This window comes from Marmota marmota, unplaced genomic scaffold, assembly GCF_001458135.2.
Source record: "Marmota marmota marmota unplaced genomic scaffold, marMar, whole genome shotgun sequence".
NCBI classification, from domain to species: Eukaryota; Metazoa; Chordata; class Mammalia; order Rodentia; family Sciuridae; genus Marmota; species Marmota marmota.
Genome location: NW_026000229.1, coordinates 50,450,421 through 50,463,719, shown reverse-complemented (window position 1 = coordinate 50,463,719; position 13,299 = coordinate 50,450,421). Strand labels below are relative to the sequence as shown.

Below are 13,299 nucleotides of genomic sequence, written 5' to 3'. Positions count from 1 at the left end.
TGGGCTGAGCAAGAGAGAGAGGCTCAAGGCTCTAATGTCTGGAAATTAGTGTCTTACATGCTGAGCTGTGAGGCGTTCTCTTCCCTACACAGACCTGATTGAAGACCTTACCTCCTTTGCCCCCATTGGTTACCTTATAAAACCTGATTAGAATATCTTCAATTCTCTGCCCCCCTCATTGGTTACTTTAGAAAACCTAATTAGAATACTGTCCAATTTACCCCCATTGGTCATTTTAAAATACCAAACTTGTGGCAGGCCTTATCATGGTGATAAGTCCTCAGGGGCGGGAGTTGTCATGGGAATGGGACTTATCAGAAACAGGGACAGGACCCTTCTCCCTGTCTCGTCTCCAGTAGAATCCTTCATATACCCTGCCTCTGCCATTTGGGCATCCCAAATTCCTGCCTAATGTTATTACACTGACTTAGGTTGACCAGAACAGGCCCATTTTGAAGTTCAATTTTGTTATGTGGCACTTACCCTAAGTGGTTCTGTTCAGGTTAGTCTAGTCTGCTGGGGCATAGGCTGAAGGCCAGTCCAAAACAAAGACCTCCTGAAGCTTTCAACATCTTCTCCTAAAGTAGCTTACCATTTTTCACTGGTTTATACTACCCTTCATAATACTTCTCATTTCTAAATAAGTGGACTATTTACTGAAGATTTCTCCATCTCTTCCCTCTAGATCCTGATGGCAAGCCCCATGTCTGTCCTGTCCTCTGCTGTCTTCTCAGTTGAGAACAATTCTGGCTTTGGATTAGATAGTCTATGAGCATCGCTTCTCATTAATGAATGACTGACAGGAACAAAGAACGAATAGTCGGTTTTCTGTATCTGCAAGTTCCACATCTGTGGATTTAACCAACTGCAGTTTGAAAATTAAAAAAAAAAAAAGAAAAAGAAAGAAAATTCCAGGAAGTACAACTCGAATTTGCTGCATGCCGAGCACTATGCTGAATTTACACCAGTGAAGAGATGTGCAGGCACCCCCAGCTGTAGATTCCTGCCACTTCAGAGTACCTCAGTCCTTGTTCAGCGCTTCCTGATTGAGTCTGGCTCACCTTGCCTCTTGATCACTTACTATGGAGTTAGGTATAGTGGTTGGTCTTGTTACTGAACATGTGCAGACTTTTTCCTTTGTCATTATTCCCTAAACAATGTGATATAACAACTATGTATATTGTATTATGTATAAGTAATCTGGGGGTGATTCACAGTGTATGGGAGGATGTGTGCAGGTTATATGCAAATACTAGGCCATTTTATGTTAGAGAGTTGAGCATCCATGGACTTTGGTATCTTCTGAGGGTCCTGGACCCAATCCCCCACTGATAATGCAAAGATAACTATATACCATAGGGTCTAATTTCCCTTCATTCGGACATGGACCCAAAAGAAATAGCAAATCGTGAGCACAAATAGCCATATAGTATACACAGAGAAGTTAAATAAGTCTTCAAAAGTACGTACAATTTTGTATCTGAACTCTTTTCTCTCCCCGTAATCAAAGGATGATTGGATAGCCTCCAAGATCTCTTTCAGCTCCCACATTGCATGACCCATGATGTGGCATTGGGTGAGACCAGCCCAATTCCCATCTCTGAACCCTGCTCTAAAGCAAAAGCTAGTACTGAGAGAGGAGTCACTGGTTTCTAAGATCCTTGGGAAAGGGTCAACAAGAGCATTATTTTTGAGAAGTTTCTGTTCCTTGGGAGGAGGACTAGCTCTGACTTGGTCACACACATTGTGGTTTCCTTACAATGCCTAAAGGAAGGATGTGGTTCAACTTAAGTACAAGTCCTCAGAGATGTCTGTCTCTAAATGAGCTCAGAATAGATCATCTACGTCATGACCTCCCCAAAGTTATCCTAGGATAGGTTCATTATTCGTGGACCACAGATGCCCCAGAGTGCCTGATTTTCTCTCCACCTGCCCCACAAGCATGCTGCCTCTCTCCCCTCATGAGGTGGATATTTTCTGATTAGATCAATCACTGTATATTTCCCTAATCTCTTGGAAAGAAAAGTTGAATTTTTCATTCAAATTTTGACTTCCAGCAGTCTACAATGCTTTTTTAGCACTGGCTAAAGCTTATCCTGTCTCCTTGCGTCATCCAATCAATGGCATAGGCTGTGTGTCCGCTATTGGTCCGACTGGAGAACTTGGCTGGAAGGCCTGAGACTGGGAGCTTGAGTACTAGCTAAGATGGCAGCGGCCGGAGCCAGTTGAGCAGCAGCCGGGGCAAAGTTGGGCCTGCATGAGATTCGCATCCACTTATGCCAGTGCTCGCCCTGCAGCCAGGGCGTCAGGGACTTCATTGAGAAACACTATGTGGAACTGAAGAAGGCGAATCCCGATCTGCCCATTCTAATCCGGGAATGCTCTGATGTGCAGTCCAAGCTCTGGGCCCGCTACTCATTTTTGCAAGAGAAGAATGTCTCTTTGAACACCTTCAATGCTGATCAGGTAACCAGAACCCTGGAGAATGTGCTAAGTGGCAAAGCTTGAAGTCTCCACAGAAGTGTATGAGCGAGAGCCCCAGAGTCTGAGCTCTGTTGGACTGAATACAGTATGGAAAAATGTGTTCCCCTGTTCCTTATAAAGCTTGTGCTGTAAAATGCCGCAGTCTGGCTGGGCACAAATCAGGAGCCACTGAAGCAGGAACAAACTTTATTTCTGAACTCCACCAGCACATTCCACACACGCTCTGGGGCAACTCTCCCACACGCCTGGGGCTCCTCCAGGAACCACCAACCGGAAATCCCTCCTCTGGCACCTCCCCAACCAATGGGAACTCTTCAGGAATCAGGCTGAGGTGGACAGCAGGGGTCTAATATACACAGCTTAACATAACCATTATCGTCTCAATGGCTTGCTGGCGTCACTTCTCAACCACTCCGTTCTGCCAAAAATGCCAGGCGTCATCCCAACAAAGCTGTGGCCCTCAACAGTAAAATGTGCTGCCTCAGGGGAAAAAAAAATTGACTTCCACCCTACACATGGGGGAGCGGGGACGAGAATCCCACCCTACTCCCAGCTCCAGGATGAACCTTGGCCAGCTTAAACCACAGACAATTTGAGTGCCTTCAGAATGGCTGGGGCCACTCTTGGTCACATCATCCCACAGTTCCAATGAGGAAAGGATGGTGTCTTCCCTGCAGCTGTGTCCCTGGCAGCTAGATCTCAGCGGTGCCTTTGCGGGTGATTCCCATGCAGCTCAGGGCAAAGGCCCACATCCCAGGCCTGGAGACCAGGGAGCCCCATCTTGGGTCAGCTCAGCAGCAAAACCTGGATCTTGTCTCAAGATCTATGGAACAGGATCAAGCAGTGACAATTCCTAGAAGAGAACAAAAGCACAAACAAAACACACAAAGTCATAAAGTCAGAATCAGACCAAGCCAAAAAAGCATGAGAAACTGGCAGATAGAGGGAGGCAGGAGGCTTTCCTGGCCCACTCTGCAGCACACCTCTGCTGGGCTTAGCCTCCAGCTGTGTGTCTCCTGAGGCACTGCTGAGGCCAAAGTTTTCCTCCATCCTCAAGCTCCTAAGGATTGTGGAATTATCCTTGGCTCCTTTCTTCCCTCATCTCACACAAATGACCCACAGATAAATCTTATTTGTTTTATTTGTGTTGTTTTTTATTGAAAATTGATAACTTCTGCATGCACAAATTTATGAAATACAAAGTGATGTTATGATGTAGGTATCCAATGTGGAATGATTAAGTCAAGCTCATTAGCACATCCGTCACCTCAAATGCTATTGCAGTAAGAACATCTGAAATTTCCTCTAAGCAGCTTTGGAATATGTATTTATTAACCATAGTCATCATGCCATGCAATAGGTCTCAAAAAATTTATTTCTCCTGAGACTTTGTGTCCGTTGACCAACATCTCCCATTCCCCTCATCCTCCAGCATCTGGTAACCACCATTCTCCTCTTGGCTCTTATGAGTTTGGTGTTGTCTTAGAATCCGTATATAAGAGATCATGCAGTATTGTCTTTCTGTGTTTGGCTTATTTCACTTAACAAAATGTCCTCCAGGTTCATTCGTGTTGCCATGAATGACAGGATTTTATTCTTTTTAAAGGCTGCACAGTATTCCATTGTGTATGCATACCACATTTTCTTTATACACACATCCATAATTATGGTTGATTTCAAAACTTATCAATTGTGAATGATGTTGCAGTGAACACAGGAGTCCTGACATCTCTTCAATACACTGATTTTAAATCCTTGGAACACCTACTGAGACCAAATGGAAATTCTATTTATTTATTTATTTATTTATTTTTAGTTTTTTAAAGAATCCCCATTTAGGTTTTCATAATGACTATAATAGCTTATATTTCCATCCTATTGACTATATTTTAAATATACATTCCAAATACAATCATTTCTCACTAATTCACTGCTTTCATTCTAGTCTAAGCCACTATCAATTCTCTCCTGGAATAATGTTAACACTCTTAAATGGTGTCTCTGAATCCACCCTTAGCCCCATTTATTCTCCACACAGCAGGCAGAATAATTATTTTAAAACTTAGGCTGATTTCTATTACTTCTTGCTTGAAATCCTCCAATGAATGATAACACTGAGAGTAAACCTTGAAGTCCTCACCCTCACTCTTACCTTCACTCCTTCTGTACCAGTCACATTTTTTTTCTTGGAGCCTGGAATGTTCTTCTCCCAAATATTTACATGGCTGGTTCCCTCACTTCATTTAGGGCTCTATTCACATACCACCTCCTAAAGAGGCCCTGTTAGGGTTTAGATATTAGATGTTCCCCCAAAACTCATGTGGGAGACAATGCAAGAAAGTTTAGAGATGAAATGATTGGTTTATGAGAGCCTTAACCTAATCAGTGCATTAATCCACTTGAATGGATTGACTTGGTGGTAGACTGAGACCTTTGAAACCATGAGGCCCCCAATCAACTTTTCTTCATCTAAAATTGTTCTTGTCATGTCTTTTAATTACAGCAGAAAAAAGAAGAAGAAGAAGATTGACTAAATCAGGACCAAATCAGTTTACCTAAACAAGTAATTTTATACCGTTCTACCCTCTGACTTGCTCCATTCTTCTTCAAAATGCTCATCATTTGTTTATGGTCTATCTCATAGCATTAAAATGTAGGTTGTATGAAAACAGAGACCAATGTCAAATCTGTATCTTCCCAGTAATAGTTGAAGTGTCAAAGGGATAAATGATCTAAAAATGTGACTCCTCCTAATGCCTCCACCTTAATGAATTTAGGCAATCACTTACCTCTTTGCTTCTGTTTCCTCCTGGTAAAGTACATGTGATAAAATGTATTCTGCAAATTGAAAAAATAAAGTTCTATCTTCCTGGATTTGATATTTAAGCCTGGAATAGCATTGATTATTATTTCATCCACCCAAAAGTTTTAATAAATTATGAAACTATGCTTTGGAACTTAGAAGAGTTTTATTTTAAAACTGCTATATATATATATATATATATAATGTGAAATACCTGTTCATGCCTTTTGTCCATTTTATAAAATTTTGTCATCTGGATTTCTGGTTTGGATATATTGTCTAGAACTTTATTATTGTCTGAAATTTCTTTTTTATGCCCTAAACTTTGGAATGATTTTTTTTATGTAAAATTCTAGCTTGGCAATTTTTTTTCTTTCAGCACATTATAGACACCATGCCATTGCTTTCTGGAGTGCATTGTTTCTGCTGAGAAGTTAGCTGTCTATCTTATTGTTGCCCCTTGAAAGGTAAAGTATATGTCTGTCTTTTACCTTTAAGGATTTTGTTGTGTTTTGGGTTTTTTGTTTTTGTTTTTGTTTTTGTTTGGTTTTTTGTCCATGGATTTTATTAGTTTTATTATAATGTATCTAGTTATGGCTTTCATTGTATTTATCTTGCTTTGGATTCATACTAAGTTTTTGCATCTTAAAACCTAATGTTTTTAATAGGTTTTAGTTATCTATATCTTCAAATATTCTTCTACCCTGTTCTCTCTCCTCTTGTGGAATTTAAACTCAAATATTATACCTATTCACCATGTTCCACATTTCTTATACTCTTTTGCATATTTTATATCTTTTTTCCCCTCCACATTTCAGTATGGCTATTTCTACTCACCTATTATACAGCTCATCATTCTCCCCTTACTTGAGTCTTAGTAGCTATTAAACCCATCTACTTTGTTCTTTTTTTTTTTTTTTTAGTATATTTATTTTTTAATTGTAGTCAGGCACAATACCTTTATTTATTTATTTATTTTATGTGGTGCTGAGCTTCAAACCCAGGGCCTTGAACGTGCTAGGCAAGTGCTCTACCGCTGAGCCACAACCCTAACCTATCTATTTGGTTCTTAATTTCAGTTGCAATGGGATTTTTTTTTTTAATTTCCAGATTTTCTATTTGATTTTTTAAATATAAATTCTTATTCTCAGTGAATTTCTTCTATTTTCTTGAATTAATTAATTAATCACAGTTATTTTAAAGTAAATGTTTGATCATTCCGATATCTGTGTCATTTTTTGGTCTGTTTTTCTAAAGTCTATGTTTTCCTCTTAATATAATTGATAATTTTCATTGAATGATGAATTCTATACATGAAAACTTATAGAACTGTTCATTATCTCTCTCTAAAGAAGGTCACCCTATTCTCTGCAGAGCACTGTAGCAGCACATCACCTCAACCCAATCAAGATCTAATCATACTCAGGATTTTTTTTTTCAGTAATTATCAAGTTCACTATATTTCTGTTTCACTCCTGAAGTTTAGCCCTCCCAAGCACCCCTATTGAGAATCTATGATATTTCTTATAGTTCCTCCTCCTTGATGAACCCTGAACTCAAATTTTTGTCTCCCAGCACTGCCTGTGATTCCATGCATCAGCTTTATGATTGCCTTTTCTGCCCATTACCCTACAGATTTTAAATGAGTAAACGCCTTGAAGAGAAAATCAGTGCAGCATCTGATCCTCTTTTCTCTAGGATCTCGGACACTTAATCCTGACTGCTCTACACACCTGGATCCTAATTTCTGCCCCTCTGGCTTCATAGAATTGTTTAAAGCTGGACAATCTTTTCTGACTCTTAGAAGTCAACCCTGTGCCCAAATGCTCCACATCTTGTCCCATTCCCAAGGATTTAAGTAGCATCTGAAAAAAAAAAAAATGCACTTATTTCAATGAACTTCCTTCTTTCCAGAATTTGGCCCTTCAAGTCCTAAAAGGTTTGGATCTCTCTGATGCTTTCAGACAAACTTCTCTTTTGTACTTTATTCAAGTTTTCTAGGTGGTCATGACAAGAACAATGACCTGCTTTAAGTGTTAAGCTTATCATAGTCGAAAACCTAGTACATCCATATAAAATAATCTATTTTTAAAAACCCAAATGGTTTTCAATAAAAATGTGTTTTCCCTCCAGTAAAATCATTTCTCAGAGAACACAGGCTGATTAGACATAAGATGATTATTTTTCATGTAGACCACAGGAAAATTCTTCACTGGCAGTAGTGAGTCTTCAACAGAAAGCTTCTCTGAAAAGTTGCATTTTCATGTTTTCTGCCTCAGAAGGGAAATAAAAACCATTCCATTCAGTGTGTGTAATGTGGCAGGGTAGGTTGGAGGGCTGACGTGTAAGAAACAAGCAACAATATCAGAAAATTGCATCAGTACAACTTTTATCTTTTGAAACAAAACTACTGCTCCAAAATTCCTATTGAAAATCACGTCTTATTTTCACTGAAGAATTTATGTGCAGTTGATTTTCCTGTTCTGGTTTTGGTTAACAGCCTCATTTTTGTGTGTTTCTCAAAAGACAGCATTGAGCCCTCACCCTTGGGAGTCGTATCTCCACTTCCACACAAGCACTCTGCCACTTGCTGCCTTTCAAACTGCTTGTCCTGCAAAACATATGAAGGTGCAGCGCTTTTTGAAGCTAGGAACCATAAAGCCACCTCACCTCCTGAACCTGCTTCCTAGGCTTCCTGAACATGAAGAGTTTAGGTGAGAATGAGGGTGAGGTTTCACCCACACAGGAAAAGAGCAGCCCTGGGCCCCAGTGGGGCAGGAGCATGGAGACCTTCTACCAACTTCTCCTCAGCTTTTCCTATAGTTTTTCCTGAGCTCCCTTCACAAGATCTTGTGAGAGGAACTGGACCTTAGGTAATCTAAGCAAAAAGTATTCTATAATGACTGTTCAATTTTTTTTTTTCATTTATTAGTGACCTAATTTCATTTTATTGAATTCATTAGAACACAGGTCACCAAAGAGAGAACTGGCCTCCCAGATGGGAACACTGGCTGGATATCTGCTGAACAGACTATGGAAGTTATGCAATGATTTTCATGCCAATATCTTCATAGGTGGTTCCTTCCCATCTCACCCTGGCACAAACTTTTATAGTTTACTCCTATCCTCTTCAAGATTAAAACTAATGATCAAGACAAAATACTCATTACCCAACTTGCTTTACTCTCAACTAAAAGCATTTGGAAATATTTTCTTAGAGCTGAGGAGACCTAATGTGGTCACTTAGCCCAGTCACATTGAGTGACTTGCCCAAGGCCAACCTATAAATTAGAGGCAGACTAGGAGTGTCTAAGCCCTCTAGTGACATGTTCTTCCTCTGAACCCTACTACTACTGACTTGGCCAAATAAATATCCAGAGCAAAAGAAATTCATTCATTCAATAGGGTCTGTTAAGCACCACGTTTTTACCAGACTCAACACCAGTGGCTGGGGAGCCAGCGGTGAATTTGGTGGAGCTACATTAGAGACAAATAGCTTGTCCAACAAGAGATTGCAGATGGCAAAAGCACAATGGAGGAACTAAGCCAGGATGATGCAATATGGATGCTAATCAGAGAAGACTCCACGGGGAGGTAGCATTGAAGCTGAGATGTGACAAGAGAGAGGCAGTCATGCACACATCTGGAGGGCAAAGCATTCCAGGCAGAGGCAATTAAACAAAAAGTCCTAGGACAGAAAAGAAGGCCATCATCTGGGAAGCAGAGCACATGAAGAAAGAGGAGCAGAGAATGATCAGGCAGGAGACAGAAGTCAATAATGTCAGTCCTGTAGGCCACCAAAGGAGTTGGCACGTTACTCTCTATAAGGAATAGAAAAACTCAATCTCTCTTGCTACGTGTTCCCTGAATAGAATATACATGAGGTCGTGGGGTAGAATGTATTCTCAGTGCTAATTAATTGAAAGATTATACCAGTGTACAAGGATATTATAACCAGGTGATAGCTTCCACCAGTGATAGAAAAGGCATTTATTTTTCCAAGCTGAGGCAATTGATCCTCCTGACAATATTCAAGGGCACTGACAGCACTTTCACTGGGCCCTGTGATTAATGCAGATTTAATCAGCTTATCTGATGGGTATCAGTGCAGAGCTGTGGCAGTGCCCCTATGGACCCCCACATACTGATTGGTGTATCTAACAGAACTATTGTTTGGCTGAGGCGAATCAAGGACCAGACCAGTTCAGTTTGTCCCTGAGGCACTGCACTATTGTGAATAAGCTGCCTCCTGACTGGCTGGAGTCACAGTAATTGTTTATTAATTTTGCCAAAGAGTAAAAGATTATCCACATTGATTGGATCCCATCATTTGGCCTGGAACCCACATCACATAACAAATGCTACATTGCTTTGGAATATTCCTGAACTGACATGTGGCAGGCAGAGAGACTCCAAATGAGCTCATCCCCACCAGGGCTCTGACCAAAAAAAAATGTCAAATTAATGAAGAACAATGGATCAGCCAAACAGCCAGCTGCTGTCTTCCTGCCCTGGCACATTGTCATGCATCCCTGAAAATTGTGTCCAATTGGTTACGACAAGGGAGGGTCTTAAAATACCCCACTGTGTGTAAGAATAGGCGGTCTAAACTCCAGCACCTTGGCCACTTTCCATTTGGGGAAATTATATTCTATGCATCAAGAATTTCCTCTGCGTTAGGTCTTCGTAAATATGACCAGATGAGGTCTCTGCACCCACTTTCAGCACCTTATTCTCAAAGGCCTTTGCTCAATGTAATGTTAAAGTTTACCACACACATATGCACACACAAAAACTGTCAGAACCCGGTAAGTTTTTCCCATACAAGTGACGATTTTATACCTACTGTGGATGAATATATTAAATAAAGCAATGCTCAACTGAGAGACCTGTATAATTTGCTTCACTATTGGGTATTTGTGGTAGAAGTTTATTGGTTTCTACATCACAAGGGACCTCATTATGATAGAAGCTTTGCCTGCAGTGCAGCACAAATAGGGGATTGGCCCCATTTTCTGTGCTTTTGGGGGAAGGGTGGACAAAACTATGATGCTGTAGGAACCAGGAAGCTGGAGCCGAAGGCAAATTGAGAAGATAGAAGTGGCCCAGCCAGCTGCTGTTTGAAGGCCTGAGCAGCTCATAAATAAATATATATACTTATTTATTTATTTATTTATTTTTATTTATGTACACACATAATACTCATATTGGACATATACATTATACATCTTTTTATAATAGATAATGTAATAAAGGTATATAATGTATCTCTATGTATGTATTCAGGGTGGAATACCCCACCCTCAGTCAGCAAGCTCACCTTTGCCTCCTCTCCTGAGCCTTTTTCTCTTTGCAATAGAGCCTGACTACTTCCTCCAGTTGCATGGGTTTGGAAACTCGATTCCATCACCAACACAAGGGTGATGGATGGCTTTGCTGTGGATCCTTATTTAGAGTTCAGAAAACATGGTTCCCCTATAGCTCTGGGAGCTTATTTTGGTCAAATTTTATTGGCAAAAAAAAAAAAAATGATCAGGACAAGTGTGGTAGAAGTGTGATCCACATTTCTCCTTCCTCACATACCACCCCTATCCAATAAGAGACAGCCCCGGTTAACCACTCAGGTGCTTCACCTCTAGACTCCAGCTCCTCCAGCCAGGTAACATTGAAAACACATATGCACCCTTTAATCATCAAAATAATTCTGCATCCTACTTGTAAAATGAAAACAGAGTGCAATATCCTTGGAAAGATGTTAGTAAGATCAATTTCTCTTACAGTTTGGGATTTGGAGTTTTCTTGATTCTATTCCTCTTTTTTGAACAACACTCTCAACATTCATTTCACCTAGCTCCCCTGAAATATTGACTGCATCCCTCAGATATTTAATATGGTTTGAAAATTTGGAAGAGGAGACTCTGCCCTGGGCAAGAAAGATTTTCCTGGGCAAACTAAGGCCAAAAGAGAAACGTGAATTCCCTGGGTCAAGGCACAAACCTTAGGAGTCTTAAGGAATGCTATCAAGTAGTAAAGAGAAATTCACAGGAAAACTCTTCCAAAAAAAAAAAAAGTCAGCCTATATGTTCCAGCAAGTGCCATAAATCCAAAGCACCAATTAGCACTAGAAGTTTAATAAGTATGCAGATATTACTGGGGGAAAGAGGAGATTGAGACAGAAGGGAGACCAGAAAATTGGAGAAATTGCCTGCTATAGATATGCAAAGATGGGGTCAAAAAACAGCCCAGATCGCATGATGACAGGTACACATGATGTCAGGATCAACACAATATTTTTGCACAAAATGTAAACTTTCCCAGATTTCCATGAGAAGCCAAATGGCTTTATTGTACTTGGTTAGGCAAAGGAAAGCTCAAGTAGGTCTTGCACTCCTTGAATTTCGCAGAGCACTCGGGGGTAGAAAATGCTAACTACAGAGGATAATTATCTGTTACAGAACATGGTTAATGATTATGTTCAGATGTTAACAATTGTGCTTAGGAAAAGATTACAAGGGCTTCAAAGGGGTCCCTCCAGGCCACGTGACTGTAATGTGGCCTGAGGAGCCTGCTCTTAATGCAAATGCTTGTTGTCATGGTGACAGAAAAGCACCCCCTTCCTTGGCACCACAGAAACACCCCCTATTTGGGCACAATGAGCTTTTAGTTCAAGATAGGGTTCACAAGTAATCAAATATGCCAAATAATATTCCATATGATCTTATCTGTCAAAGTCCTGTGAGGACCTAACGTCCCAAATGTGAGTCTAATCCCTGTCTCTTATACACATCTATGCTGCACTGATTTTCTCTTCAAGGCGTTTACTCATTTAAAATCTGTAGGGTAATGGGCAGAAAAGGCAATCATAAAGCTGATGCATGGAATCACAGGCAGTGCTGGGAGANATTTAAAAAAAAATTCTCTCTCTCTCTCTCTCTCTCTCTCACACACACACACACACACACACATGCACACCCCCTCTAACTCTCCCATTTTCTGAAATTCAACAGTTATTACTGGCAGAATTGTCCTTGCACTAAAACACATTATCATTGGCTTCTTTGCTTATTTCTTACATTTCACTCAAAATAAAGGAAATAGCATTTTAAATATTTGGGGATGCTTTAGAGATAAATGCTCACCCAGGGTGAGTGATGATTTATGGAGGTCGAGTCATAAAGAATAGGAATTTCATTTATTTTATTGCCTGTTTACCTCCTGGGGGAAGAGACAGCTGGTAAATCATCTTGCAAGTTAGTAAATTGGGAGGCCTTTGCTGGGCCTGAGAAGAAATCACAGGATGGAAAAGGATCCAGAGGGTTGGCTCCTCGGCCCACCCCCTCTGATCAGGGTTGATTGTAGAGGAGATCAGAAGAAAGCACTTAATTTTTCCTTTTGGAAACTCCAGATTTAAAAATTAAAAAAAAAAAAAAAACCCCTCTGAGTTTTGTTCCATTGCCTCAGTGTTTGTCTATCCTGGAATCTCTAAATACTTCCTTATGCCTGAGTCACTGCTGCCCTCCCAGCTTTGCCAGTTCCTATCAGTCACACTCAGGGGACTCTGGATGGGGCACAGATGCTCAGGGCTGACTCAGGTCCACTGGGGGCATTCTTCAGGACTTCTGGTGAGTCCCCAAAGGAATCTCAGGGACTCCTCCTCTTCTAAACAAGAAGAGCACCTCCAGCCCCCAAACAGCCAGCAGAGAAGACTCAGACTCCGCTCTGCCCTTTCTTAGGACGCTCAAGGCTCTCAGTTCCTCACTTCGGGGCACCTCAGATATCAGCACTCACACAGGGCCACACCATCTTTTCCGTGATTAAGTAAGGATCAATGTTCAGTTATGCCCCAAAGCATTCCGTCAGAACCCTCCAGCTCCCTGCTCTCTCCTACCTCCTAGGTGACAGAGTCCTTGCCACTCAGGAAGAGTTGCAGTGCCCTCCTGCATTGCTGGCAGGTTGTGTGGGGTCACCAGTCAGGGCCACTGTGCCCACTAGGGTGTGTGTAGGTGTGTCTG

General features: G+C 41.0%; 1 pseudogene; it reads left to right on the top strand.

Annotated features, from left to right (window-relative positions):
* Window positions 1-2,205: 2,205 nt before the first annotated feature.
* Window positions 2,206-12,660, top strand: LOC107137880 (annotated as a pseudogene).
* Window positions 12,661-13,299: the final 639 nt, after the last annotated feature.